The following is a 15510-nucleotide window of genomic DNA, read 5'->3' as shown; positions in this document are numbered from 1 at the left end:
TACATCTGGCGTAATCGGTTGCCATCTTGCAAAATGGCTGTCATATTGAACCCCACGAGTGGCTAGTTGTGTTTCCATATAAAACTTGGGCAGATGAACTCATAATGTATATGTGTAAAAAAATTATTGACACGTATATATTTTGGTATTTTTTCATAAAAAGGCCATGCAGCGGTTATCTTGAAAAATTGCCGTGATATTTATTCCAATATGGCTAAGAACTTTTCTTCTCAGCATCTAACATGAAATATATAATTCTGCCAACATCTAATCTTGCATCATAGAATGATTAATCGTTTTACTTATCTGCCCTACTAGGTTTTAAACCAGGGCTTCTATTCGGTCATTGATATCGATCTAGACACTTAGGGAAGTGAATGTTTGAATTTGCATTGTTATTTTACTATAGTTCCTCGAAAGATCAAGTGATCCGATTTCTGAGCGGTTTGAGAAACTGAAGGCGAGTGGTGGTCGACGTATCTAATCTATATAATACTAAAACTCTATGGATCTTGTATGTTTGCAATCAGATTTCCGGTTTTCAACATCCGGTTGCGCATGCGTAAATAGCAACGTCTTCAATCCGTTATTCCAATTCCGGAATTTTTATATCGCTTTTAATACAAACAATTTCATTTAATTTGATCAAATAGTTTTTTGTTTTTTTTTAATTAATAGAAGCAGCGGCGGTGAAAGAAAACACCTCTCACTTTCACTCTCATAGATTTCAACACTCCTACTCCCTCTGTTTTCGTTACGTACGCGAGAAATAGTTACGTGTATGTGTGAGAGAGAGAAAAAGGGAGCGATGTAAAACTGGATAGAGTTATCCCCCTTAACTAATGCAGACCTTTTTACTAGAGGGCGTTATTACAAAAAAATTTCTTTTTCTTCTTCCCATGTTTTTTAAAGTCGTCTGCTTACATTTCCAAACGGAAAGCTGAATCGGTAAATGCACACATTTCTATTACATTAAATAGTGTGTTCCTTTGTTGTTTTTAAACAGCAAATACTTGAATCATATGTTTTATACATATTAAATCCATTTTTTAAATCCAATATATTTTTTAAATCCTGGAGCATCGATGAAAATCAATGAAGAAGAGTCTGTGTTTAAGCAACTGCATATAAAGTTGTAGATGATCGATTGTTCGTCATAAATTGATTAATATAATTAATCTGAATATAAGAGAGTTAGAACCTGATAAGAAGTCTCAATTAAGCAAAAGGATAACAAAAGTTTTCTTAAAAAAAATTAATTGTACAAAAAATGTAAATAGAAAAGAATTGTCTTAATTTTATTGACCTTATTATTAACATACAAATTAAATATTTTACACAATGGGTACTGAATGTTTGCTTAAATTAAATGAAAAAAGTTACATTTTATTTTCATTTTCTATTTAAAAAGCCATTATTAACATGTGGAGGGTGTTTTTTTATTATTCTGTACTTTCAAATAACAATTTCATTTAAAAGATGATATATCAAAATTTGAATTTAACTATAATAAGGATTATGATACCTGTTCAGTGCATATTTACCTATAAGTATGACCAACCACTTATAATTCAGTAACTGTAATTTAAAAAAAAATAACAATTATAATAAACAGAACGACTCATAGAAATCTATCTTTATTCTTTTTTCATTTTAATATACTTTCATAGAAATGCTTCTGTTATGTAAAAAAAAACTATTTTCTTTATGCCACAAGTGTCACGCTCATACATGAATTCCATAGCTAATATAACGTACTGACCCAACGGGTCACGGGTGGTCTAGTTTTAAATAAAATTCCATATCACGTATGCTGTCCTCATATTCATTTTTTACTAATTTATTTTTAAATGAATTACAAGATGTTGAAACTTAGAAATCACTTTTCAATCCTTGTGTGGATATATATTAACAGTATTTTTTTTTATTTATCTTCAGCAGTGAGGTGAATATGAGACAGAAAATGGGAAAGTAAATTTGAAGCGCTAATGCCCTTGAGTGACCTCTTATTTCTCTTCAACGATGTGGGGGGAATATGAAACAGAATATAGAAAAGTTAGATTTGAAGAGCTAGTGTGCTATAGTGAGCTTCAAAAATGTCTGGGCAGCCAATGTCGGTATTCCCCACTTGTGGCGTCTTAGCAGTAAACTAACCCCCTTTCTTTATATAAAAAAATATGGTTTATGAATAAATTACAAGATTTTATAAATAGGGATTGACTTTCAAATATCACTATACTATCAGATTGGGTCGAGCGGGGATGTGAGTGGCTCTATCAACGTTTTCATCGATCTAAACTTTTTGCCCCCTGACTCTCTATCTTTCTGTTCTATTCCACCTACGCTGACTTAGTCCTTTTTGTATTTGCTTTTTCTTATTATGTTTTGCAAAGTATTTCCTTGATTTTCCACCGACGCAATATCTAAATATCAATCCACAGAGATTTTACCAAAAAAAAATCTAACATGCAAAGATCATTTGTTGACTTTTAACTTCCCCCACTGTCTTGAATGTGTTAAAAAGTTAACTTAAACTCTTTGTTCGGATGGTCTATCACAAACTAAAAATAAATATTTCCAATATCAGTTTTTATTTGATACCGCCGGAAAAAAATCGGACAGACCATAAAACTAGTATTAAATTCGCTGCAATTTTTATGTGATATAAAATTTGGCATTTATTTCGACTTTTTCGAAAGAAACAGTTTTATAGCAAAACGAACCATCAACATAAGAGAGAGAGAGAAGAGAAAGTGTTTATATATGCAAATCATACTTTCATAATGCAACCCATAAAAACATTTGATTTTTCTTTATCTTTTTTTAATACTATGTATACGGGTCTTATAATAATCCCTAGAAGCATTTATTTTTATTAAAATCAAATTTTTATTGTACGTAAAGATAACTCGAATAAAAGCAATAAAAACTAAATCACCCAGAGTAGAATCTATTTCACACATTTATACACAAATACACACGATAGAGTGTGTTCCAAACTTTAATGATCGTCCTTTTTGCAACGCTAGGCGGCGCAAAGACCGAGAATTATTGTAACAGAGACAGTAAAAATGTCTCTGCTTGCCTTTGCCGATGTACATCACCGCGTACTATTCATAATCTCTGGTGCCTGCGAAACCCCGTGCAACTAAGCCTTGCCTATTATCCCAAGGAAAACATCACTATACACATAAAAGGTCAGCCATATTAATTGCTCCATTAATAAAAAAAAATTCATTTCATTATTATAAAGTACGAATCTTTGTATGGCATGTATCATTATTTGAGTACAATCTGATAGTTTATTTTCCAAACTGAAGTCATTCAAGTAGCACTACTTTTGCAAATGTTTGAATCAGTGAAAAACTCAACATTAGATGCGTTGAGAAATAATTGTTTCGTAAATAACACACATTTATTTCCACATTTTACCCGTGATCGTTATCGGTAACCTTATCTCTCGTCTGTTTACACGTTATTTTTATAACCTTTTTCTTTTTCCTTGTCGAGGTGTCACTTCGCACACGGCTTCTAATATAATCTACTAGAACAGACTGGTTTGGATTCGGTTGGCACGAGTGCAGGCCTCCTTGGGGTAATAAAAGGTTTTTAGAAGTAGTGAATTTTGAATAAAATAATTCGCAGAAAAATGTTTTCGTTTATGTAAATGTGCGCTTTGCTCTAAAAATTAATATTTGGTATTTAGCATCTTTTTTTTAAATTCGGACGCGCTTCTATTTAGAATTTAAATACAATTTTGAACTACGCTTATATTTAGAATTTAAATACAATTTCGACCTACACTTATATTTAGAATTTGAATACAATTTCGAGCACACTCATATTTATAATTTAAGTACAATTTGGCGTAATCTAGGCGTTCTTTTGTTACAAACATGCTCATTAAATTAGGCTATATTTCAGCATAACGCGTCCAGTACTGTCTTCTAACTCATGGTTACTGGTTTATCAGCGTAGTCATGTGACTTTACATCACCCCAAGGAAAATATACTAAATGGGTTCAATCGCACGGAGGAAGGACAGTGTACAGGTCCACTTCAGGAAATTATGTGTTCATATGATTTTTCTCTCCGTACATAATGTACTGTAAAACTAATCTGAATCTAAAATATATGATAGTTACCAAATCTACAATTAAAGATAATAGAGTTTTCAATCTAAAGTCTGCAGCCTCTAAAAAACACTAAGCGCATGCTTCCTAGCGTTTGTCGCTGGACAGATGAAATCCACAGATTCAAAACACCACACATCCACACAGGCATTGTTTGTTTTTTTTTATAGATATATTTTCTTTGTAATTTTTTCTATTTACTTCTCTGTAAAATATTACTTCATGCCGACTAATGCTGACAATTGTCTGGTGATAACTGCTAGCTTTGTTTATTTGCATTTTTCACAGCTGCAATTCTTATTCGAGATAGAACAAGTTTGCATTATACATATAGTTTGCTAGTTTTCTAACAGAGGAAAAGAGCAATTCCAGCATTCACACTCCTTTATTTTATTTTTTTCCTTTTTCCTAAATAAATACGTTTCTTTCTATTCGTCTTTTCTTTCTTTTTTTACTCCTTCCTTTCTTCATTACGGACAACTTGTGTAACACCTGGAGCGACCTCATATCTTAAATTTATTCTTTTTTCGTGTAAAATACTGACCTTAGTTGACGATAACGTAATCCTATTTTATAAATAATCGATTTTTGGACAGTTATTTTTTTTTAATTTTAAAACATCGTATTGATGAAAAATATATTAAATACTAGCAGGACCCGTGGGTATTCTACAGAATTAGAAATATGTTTAATTAACCAATATTATTTCATGAAGCTGATATTTTTCTGCACAGTAATTTTTTTTTTGCCGAAAACACAATAACACGCAGCAAATATGATTTTATTAACAATTTTATGAAAATGATGCCCAATGTATTTCGAATATAAAGAACTAGCCCAAATGGTTGGTTGTTTTTGTTTTACGGCATATCAACCATTTTCATGTTATTTAATGCCGAATCCACTTATTTTGAAGAAAAATCTTTTAATAGAATATATTTTTCTTTTCAAGTCAGTTTCTATTTAACCCATAGTTGGAACCCTAACAGGTACTACCACTACGAGTCAGAGTGGACCTGGAGGCAATGGCAATTAAAGGGTGGCTCCACACTTCCCAAAGCCCGCAAGTTAGGGCCTCGCCATCGGATATACTTTAAGGTCATATCCAGGACCCAAGCCCAAATGAGATAAATTAATAAGTAAAAATAAATACTCAGAAAGTAATATTGTGTTATATAGTTCAATACAAAAAATAAAACCATGTTGTAAGAAACAATATTTTACTTACTCTTTCAGTATAGCACCTCTTGGTAGATAATATGCTTTTTTTCGGTCTTGTTTCTTTCGAATGTTTCTTTTTTTTCACGTAACGTTTCATTGATTTGTTTTCTTCGGTAAAAGTACCGTTGCACGTCGAAATTACTACGAGTTGCTTTCTCACACCATTACATCAATGATCATATCTTATTATAATGATATTGGAAACGACGTTGCATCAATGGAAAGTGACTCTCATATTCTTGTCCAGGATAATAGATTTTTTAAGCCAAATGTCGCGAATTTGGTATTTGTGAAGTAATCCATCCTTCAAAAATTGTATACCTTCTTTTTCACAGCGTAACGTACAAACTAACTGAGAAAGAACAAGCAAAATATTATATAAATTATTAACTATAATATTATATTAATTATAAACTATAATATTATATAGATTATAATATTATATAGATTATAAATTATAATATATAGATTATGATCTATAATATTATATAGATGATAAACTATAATACTATATAGATTATAAATTATAATATTATATAAATTATAACCTATAATATTATATAGATTATAAATTATAATATTATATAGATTATAAATTATAATATTATATAGATTATAAACTATAATATTTTATAAATTATAAATTATAATATTATATAGATTATAAATTATAATATATTTGATTCCATTGCATTTTGATAAATGATTGAACATTGCTTGGAACGAATAATAGAAGATACTGCCAAAACTGCCGCAAAGATTGTGGATTTTCTTTCAAGTATTTTATATCTCTACAAAGCCGCCATTCGCTTATGTTTGAGGTATTTTTGTCATCACTCGGTAGCAATTGCTTTGTTCGGGACGAATTAAAGTTAAACAAGTGAAGCCCACATGGCTCCCTAAGTTCTGTATTTGCCCTCCCCATCTAGCCCCAAAAGTCCCCGGGAAACGTCAAATCCTGGTGAAAATGAACAAACGGTGCAGTTTTACACCTTAACATGTGATAATTTGAGTTCTGCACTATGCAATAAAAAAAGAAATTACTAAGTCCATCATTGACCCCATCTATTTAGCCCCAAAAGTCCCTAAGATCTTGATATATTTAAATTTGAGTTCAACACCATGCAAAACTGCTAAATATACATACACGGAAAACTTTGGACAAATATAATAATATCGTCCCAAAATGGAGTCTTTTTATTAGCCCTAAAAGAGCCCCTGTGGTACACCCAAGAGTTATCACAAAGTATAGAAAAATAAAAAATTATATAGAAATGAATTAGTTATAAATTCAAGACGTCTATTTTTTTTAATAAGCACAAAAGTGTCAATTTTAGCCATTTTAACCCGAAAGGAACCTCTAGGGCGGCAACCGGAGTTTCCCCGGAAAAACCGTTTTGTTACTTTTTTTTACTCATATTATGTTTAATGTTTGTGCAAATTTTTTTTTTAATTTTAAGGCGTAGTTATTGAGAAAAGTGTGCACAGACGACCGGATGAACGGACAAGGATGTATTTACAGGTCCACCCTCCTTTTGTCGGGGGACCAAAAATGTCATTTATTTTGGCAATGTTTACACAGACGCTGATGGTCATCAATATGTCATGTGGCTCGTGTTTTGTAAAACACGAGGTAACCAACTGCATGAAACTGTAACGAAATAAATACATATGATAAGTGTCGAGTTTTCTGTAAGACGTTTTAATACGTTTTGCGTCTCGCTTTAATGTTGACTTGTTTTGTTTTGTTTTTTTAATAGTGTTGTTCTTTGTTGTTAATTTCTAATGTTAGCATTTTTAAACAATCGCATCTTTTTTTTTTTCTTAGAATCCACAAAGCTCCGGTGGTTTCAGCGTCCTAAATTCTCGTTTGAAACAAATTACCGAATTTCTTATTAAAATGGAGGCATCCACTTGTTTCTAATGGTTGCATTCTCTGTTACCCATATTATAATTCTTGCTTTTTTAGGTTAAATGACATAACGTATATATTTTAATCAGAAAAATAAAGCGTATTGCGTTAATTCTGACAGTAACCTACATGTATTTATATTTGTTTATATTTATGAAGTTCGTTGGTTTACATAAACACGAGTTACGTGACACAGCGCTGGCTATTGCTGTCTATGTTTCAACTTTGCCTTTATTTTTATGTTTTTACACTATTTATCGATTTAATATAAATAAGTGTGGATTTTCTTTATCAAATGTCTTTTTTGTTCGTGTTTTATGTATTCTCTCCCGTTGCTCTACTAACAGTTACTTTTTATTTTTATTTAATTTTTACTCGAATTTCTGTAAAAGCTTTCGTCCGTCGATAAAATTATGCTTCAGTTTGAAATAGTAATGTCATCGCAAAACACGTACATTGTATAGTTGCATACAAGGCTCTGTATCTTGTCCGCAAGAATCAAACGTCAACACGAATTGGACAAATCTTGAAACAATAAATAATCAAAACAGAAAATATTAATCGAAAATCACGTTTGGAAGGGTCACTGCAAACTAAATAAAAAGCCAGTGAGTTTGACTGAAAGGACAATCGCTGTCGGATAGAGGCGTGTGTTAACCGCATTTCACGCTTGTAGTCACAAAAACCCCACTGATATCAAAATAAAGCCGGCTGTTTTTATAAACAAAAACGTTGTCATTTTATTTGTTAACCACAGCAGTATATAACATACACGACTTCGTAACGCCAAGTATATATTTAAAGAGGGACCGAGTTAGTTCGAATAATTATAGACGAAAATGTTTCCTTCCACAACGGAAAGAGTCAAAATCGGTAGAATAAGAGCTCTAACCTGGTAATCGCACTCTCTTCATCTGAGATAAGTTTTCGCAAAAGCACGGATTCGCACACCTTGATTCTATTCTAGTTCTACCAAATAAATCTGTCTGAAACTACCGGTTGGCCAGCCTAAAATGCACCTTGCATTGGTGGTATTGTTTCTTTTGTTCTTTCCCTTCGTAAGGCCCCATAATATTATGTAAAGTTAAAAACAAAAACAATTTCTTCTACAAAGCAAACAAATCAAACGTCATGAATAAATTTTGGAAGATATAAATATTTTATTCATAAAACTTTTTTTTCCAAAAATTATTATATTCGCCATTAAATAACCCGAAAACGGATTCTATGTTGTAAAAAAAAAAAAAAAATGAACCAAACACCATGGATAAACATTTTGAAATAAAAAACTTGAAGCGGAAATTCATGATCTAATATGCAAAAAAAAAAATAAATGACTAGCAAGCAGCAGCACGTGTTTCGAGACACAGGGGAATGGAAAGAAAAGGGAACGTGAGGTTGTGGATTTGTTATGTAGATGTGAAATAAATTGGCATATGTGGGAGAAAGGAGATTATAATATATATATATATATCTTATAATATATAAGATATCGCGTCTAGTTTTTGACAGCTGAGAGTGAGCAAAGACATTGATAGTTGATGTAGATTGTCGTCAGAGGAGTTGGGCCAATGAATTGCAGACAGGTGTTTTTCATTACGACGACCAAACATTTTTTTATAATTTTAAATTGATTAGCTATTAAATAACGCAGAAAAAAAAGATAAATTAGGGAATAAGGATTCCACCCAATTTCATTGCGAAGAAAGAAACAACATGACACATTTTGGTCGACACCAGTTTAACCTTGAGCTTCGCAAACATATATCGCCTATGGAGTGAGTTTTCGCGACCATAAATGCGTTTTTTATATATATACACACTTTTAATTACACTTTGGATTGATAAAATAAGTGGCAACAACCCTCCCCTATATCCTAGCCATCTTAGCGCTCATTCAGTGGAGGTCTTTCTCTCGTCGGTCTTTACATCATCCGTGATTCTTCGCAACTCTTTGGTTTGGCGTCTGTCTATGCCGACATTCAGAATTTTGTAAAGGAGGGGTATCATTATTATTGGCTCACATGGAGCTTTCACACAAGTCAACAAACGATCTGATTGGAAACCTGTGGTGTTCCCTAGAAGCTGAGTGACAACAAGTCTCCCAAGACGTTCAGCTCTCTCCACCTCCTTCGATAGCATTTGCAAATGAATTTGCGTCATCGCAACGGCCCCTTACCATTGATTTTTTGCTGTCAGTGGGCATTGGTTTATACTGGAATTTGAGTGTCACTAAGCATCCCCAATGTCCCAGTTCTCTTCGCGCTTGTCCAGCCGAGGTCTGGCCAGCGCTCTCACCTCGGTCTTTCAATCCTTCTTGACCCTTCTCGGCTTTTGGCATCACTTTTCTATTGGGAGGGACGCTGATGAGACAATGGGGGGATGCATTGTGGGAATGTAGAACTTGTAGGTATGCAGCTTCGGTGTTCTTCTTCTTCTTCTTCTTTTTCTTCTTCTTCTTCTTCTTATTATTATTTTTATTATTATTATTATTATATTACAATGTTTTCTATTATTCTTATTTTCTTTTTTAGTGTTGTTCTTCATCGTTAATTTTTTTATTGGTAATGTTCTTATTTTTCTTCTTTAACCTATTTTCTTATTTACTAGGGCGAACAGTTCTGGGAAATAAATTTTGCACCTGTGATTTACCTTTAGTTTTGCACACAGATAGATCATAAAAGAAATTGTTACAGTTGTTATGGCTAAACGAGTTCCTACTTTTCTTCGAAGTTTAAATGACAACATCTCTTCCACAAATTTTCAGTACTCATTGCCTATATCAGTAACGCTCGCAAATGATTTTGCGTTATTGCAACAGCTTATACAGATTCAGCAGGCAGCGCAACTCATAGCTTCTCTGTATCTCACTCCCTATCGCAAATTGTTACTTTCTCAACCCGCTTCCCTGATCAGGAAGAGCAACACGCATCACTATTAGATCTGTTTTTGACCACAGTTCCTGATGATTATGTAACGAAAGCCGACAGCCCATTGGGAACGCTGATCATGCGGTAATAATGGTTGAAATTGCCCTAAACTCCAGACCCAAAACTGAAGAGCCAGTGCTCAAAACAACGAGATATTATAAAAAGGCTGACTGGGAAGCTATCAGAGATCTTATCAGAGACGCCCCATGGGGAAATATTTTTTCTCTTCCTGCTGAACAGTGTGCAACTGAGACCACTGAATGGTTCAAAACTGCAATCGAAGCGCATGTTCCCATGCGGAAATTCTATAGCAAGCCCCACTCTCCCCAATGGTTTACTTCGACTTGCGCAACTGCCATTGCTCAAAGGCAGCATGCATTCCGCAGATTTAACCGACATAAGTCCAGTTCAAACAGACAAAAGTACAAAGAAGCTAGAAGTAACGTTAAGAAAGAAATAGCGACAGCTAAGAGAGAATTTACGGAAACCACTAAAAAACGCATCGAAACACAAAAATTAGGAACTCGTGACTTCTGGAAAATCTACAACAGTGTAGTAAATAATGGGCAATCAACAATTCCCCCACTAACCAACAATCACGAGGTTCTTTGCTCAGCAACCGAGAAGGCTAACATGCTTGCCAGTCGGTTTGCCTCCAACTCTACACTGGACCCTCTAAACCACCCCCTACCTGACTTTCCTATGCGGACAGACGCCACGCTAGACGATCTGGAAATCACCCCTGCTCAGGTGCATGCTATCATAAAAAACCTTGGCACTTCCAAAGCATGTGGACCCGACCTCATCCCAGCTGTGCTATTAAAAAAGTGCTCAGCCGAAGTAGCTCCAGTTCTCTCCAAACTCTACAACAAATGCCTTAATGAATCTTGCTTTCCGAGCTGTTGGAAAACTGCTTCTGTGGTACCAGTATTCAAGAATTCTGGTGAAAGAACTGACCCATTAAATTATCGCCCTATTAGCCTCCTCCCACTTTTCGCCAAAATTTTGAGACCTTAATTAACCATGCTCTAGTCCAGCACCTTACAGATGCCAAACTTCTGACCGACCATCAATATGGATTTAGACAAGCCCGTTCCACGGCAGACATCCTCACTGTAATCTCAGAACGCATATACCATTCACTGGACAAAGCGGGAGAGGGCAGAGCGGTAGCTCTAGATATATCTAAGGCTTTTGACAGGGTATGGCATGAGGGTCTCCTCAGGAAGATTAGATCTTACGGTATCACTGGTAGAATACTTAACATAATTAAATCCTTCTTAGATAAGAGAAAAATCCAGGTTGTCCTCGACGGTCGTACGTCTAAACAATATAATATAAATGCGGGAGTGCCCCAGGGATCTATCCTTGGTCCTCTGCTGTTTCTGATATTCATAAATGACCTCCCCGACAAAATTGCCTCAGAGATGGGTATATATGCTGATGACACCACACTCTATAGCAGGCACGACAGGAAAACAAATGAACATATATCTAAAGTAATGGCAGAAACACTAGAGGATGACCTCAAATCAGTAGTGGAATGGGGACAAAAATGGATGGTCACATTCAATGCCACCAAGACAAAACTGGTTTCATTCAATAATTACAAGAAACCTTCTCTACCACCTATAGCAATGGCCAACAACTCTTTAGCTGAGAGTACGTCTTTCAAGCTCCTTGGCCTAACGTTCACAGGAAACATGGGCTGGAACAATTACATCGAGGGCATTGCCAGGGCCGCTGCGAGGAAGGTGGGCTCTCTCTACCGTGCTAGAAAACTTCTAACACCCGAAAGTATCCTGTACCTCTATAAGGCCACTATTCGCCCATGTATGGAGTATTGCTGTCATATTTGGGCCGGTGCATCGGCTACTAGTCTCTCGCTCCTTGACAGGGTTCAAAAGAGAGTCGCAAATCTGATAGGCCCTAAACTGGCATCAAAACTGCAGCCTCTGTCCCATCGTCGAAACGTTGCATCCCTCTGCCTGTTCTACAAGTATTATAATGGTGAATGCTCTGAAGAACTGCAAGCACTTGTGCCCCCACGACGTGAACACCCTCGACAGACCCGACAAGCTACAAAATCCCACCCCCACACTGTAGAGATCCCTAGATGTAAAAGATCTTTCTACTCCAGTAGTTTCTTCCCCAGAACTGCTAGACTTTGGAATTCCATTCCAGGTCACTGTTTCCCCAACTGTACTGACATGCATGTTCAAGTGCAACGTGAACCAACATCTCGCTGCCCTAATCCCTACATAGTATCCCAGTAGATGTTTCCCCTGATAGTAGCCCCCTACATTAAAGTGGCAATGTGCCTTGTTTGGGGTGAAAATGTAATAAAAAAAAATAAAAAAAACAGCCATTGACCATTGATTGCTCGATGACAATGTTGTTATTATTATTATTATTATTATTATTATTATTATTATTATTATTATTATTGCTCAAAGCATATACGGTATCATCGCGTTGACACACTGTTTCTCGTCAGATCACCGAAGTTAAGCAACGTTGAGCCTGGTTAGTACCAGATGGGTGACCATTTGGGAATCCTAGGCCCTGTGTGTGCTCTCTGCTTATCGCAACATTTGTTTCCAGTCGGCTTGTACGTACACGTCACTTGCCACTGATATGTAACAATATCGACGCATGAGAGATGTGGTTGGAGATTGCGCACCTTCTGCCACAAAAATTTCACGTGCAGGCACCCCCCGTAGGTATCCATAGTCTGTTAAAGACTGAAGCGGCCATATATGTTGCTCACAAGGAGCTTTTTGACATATCATCAAAGATCTCTCATTGAAAGCAACCTGTGGATTCCTCTGGAAGCTGAGTGACAACAAGCTCCTCGGATTTCCAGTAGTGTTTTTTCTTTTTTTTTTTTACAAGATAGTTACCAATTATCAAGGTCCGGAAGCCACTCAGGGATAAGGGTTATTACGTGTACAGAACGTTAGTGTTGAGATTTGATAAAGTATCTACTCAAGGGGGTGGTTAATCAGGAATGTGTTTATGTTGGACTTGAAGACATCCAGGTTGTAGTCAGGTGGGAAATAGGCGTGCACTTCTAAGAAAGAAGCTTTGTTCATAGAATCTACGTTTTAGCACAGATAAAGAGTGGGGAAATTTTTGGACAGTGGTTTCAGCTAGACGGGTGTTAATTGTGAAAGATCGGCAAGGGGGGGGCAGCGATTGGAGCTAAGACGATCACCTGTCATGAAAGCAACGATAAAACAAAAACAGGCTCGCAACGTCTCTCCTGTGGGAGAGAGGTTACAGGGAAGAGAAAAGGTCATCCCCCACTAAGCCACGAAGCCTATTGTGTACTCTGTCAAGGCAGGATAGAGTGTTTTTAGCAGCTCCTGCCAAGGTGTGGTACAGTACTCATTGGACGTACTTGGCTTTTATATAAGTAGAGAATTGCGTCAGCAGTGAGATATCTTCTGGAGCAGTTGAAGGATCCCACCATTTTTCCAGCGACCTTGCGAATAGACTTGATGTACGTGTTCCATTTCAGGTCAGGAGTAAAGGTCAGCGTTGATGATGTAAGGATAGGAGCTTGGTTTTAGATGCATTAAAAGTGCCCAGCCACCTCTTCCCCCATTGTACCACGCGCTCAAGATCAGAGGAGAGAGAATTAGAGAGAAATTTGTCATTTATGGCCTTAGATGTGTTGCCATAGGTGGCTGTGTCATCAGCATAGATGTCAACGAATGATTTAAGTATGTGTTTTGGGGACGTCATTGATGTAGATCAGGACGAGAGTTGGGGGCCAGGATTGATGGACCCTCGAGGGTCCCCGGCATTAATACTGAGGGCTATGATTTCTGCCCATGAACTACTACGTCTTCACCCTTTTCGATAACATTAGCAAATAAATCTGCGTTCTTGCAACAGCCGCTCACCATTGATTTCTTGCAGGCAGCGGTCATTAGTATCCACTGGAATTTGAGTGGAAATAAGCCTCTCCAAAGTCCCAGTTCTAGTCGCACTTGTCCAGCGGAGGTCTGGTCATTGCTCTCTCTTCGGTCTTTCCATCCTCCTTGACCTTCTCGGCTATTTGGTGTCACTCTTTTGGATGGTCGGTGATGGGGCAGTGGGATAGCGAATCTACAGGCATGTAGCGTCTATGTTCTTGGTTCCATGTAACGCTAATGTTTTGTCTCTGCAGTAGTTCATCTGGCCTGTGCATGTTGCTCATGTGAATTTGTTTCCCCATTCTAAAGTTTTCTTAGTATTTCAGCTGTTTTCATTATTGTTATTGGTTGTATCTTTCCAGCCATTCCTCAGATTCCAATTTATTTTTCCGGACCTGGATAGGACCTTAAACTATATCGGATGGTGAGGCCCCCAGCTTGCGGGATTTGTGGAGTGTGAAGCCACCCTTTAATTGCCATTGCTCCCAGGTCCACTCTGCCCCGGACTGGTAGTACCTGTTAGGGCCCGAACTATGTGTTAAATAGAAACCAACTTAATAAAACAAATGTGCTCTATTAAAAAATTGTTCTTCAAAATCACTGAATTCGGCATTAAATAAGATGAAAAGGGATTATATGGCGTAAAACAAAAAAAAAATAGCCAACCAATTTTTCATTTCTTTTTTCAAAGTTTTTCGGACTTGTTCCTAGTGATCCTTCTATTATAGGTACTATATTTTCTTCATCAATCATATTCCTTTCGGCTCTCTGGTTAGCTCTGTGTATTTGCTCCGTTTCTCCTTTTCTTTGATATTTATCCTGTGGTCAGCTGGAACAGCAAAGTACATTTGGCAGGACTTTTCTTTCTTGTTGATTATTATGACACCCGGTCTTCTTGCGTGGATGAGTTCATCCGTATGTATGTCCGTCTCCCATAGGATTTTGGGATTCTCCTTTTCAAAATCTATTGCCGGCTCATGCTTGTACCATTCTTTTGTGAGTTTGAGATACTATTATTTGCATAATTCCCAGTGTACTGCCCTTCCCAATTAGTGGTTCCAGTTTTTGTATTCCTTGTGAGCAAGTTTGCTAGATTCGCTTAATATATGGTTTATCGTTTCGTATCTTTGTCCACAGAGTCTGTTTTTGCTGTTTCCTTATGTTTTGTCAATTTTTGATTTGTATGTGGTTAGTTCTTATCAAGTTATCTTGTGCTGTAGATTTTATGGATTCAGTTACTCAGTTTACGTGTCCTTTTCGCATTCATTTACAAGTGTTTTCGCTATCTCATCTTTTGTCTTCCTAATGAATCTTCAGTGTAGTTGTTTCTCTTTCCAGTTTTCTTTTTTGTCTTATTCTTTGTCTACATGTTTTCTGTTTTGTTGATTTTT

The sequence above is a fragment of the Euprymna scolopes genome, chromosome 23 (assembly GCF_053919585.1).
Source record: "Euprymna scolopes isolate OS-2025 chromosome 23, ASM5391958v1, whole genome shotgun sequence".
NCBI classification, from domain to species: Eukaryota; Metazoa; Mollusca; class Cephalopoda; order Sepiida; family Sepiolidae; genus Euprymna; species Euprymna scolopes.
This window is presented reverse-complemented; position numbering follows the sequence as displayed.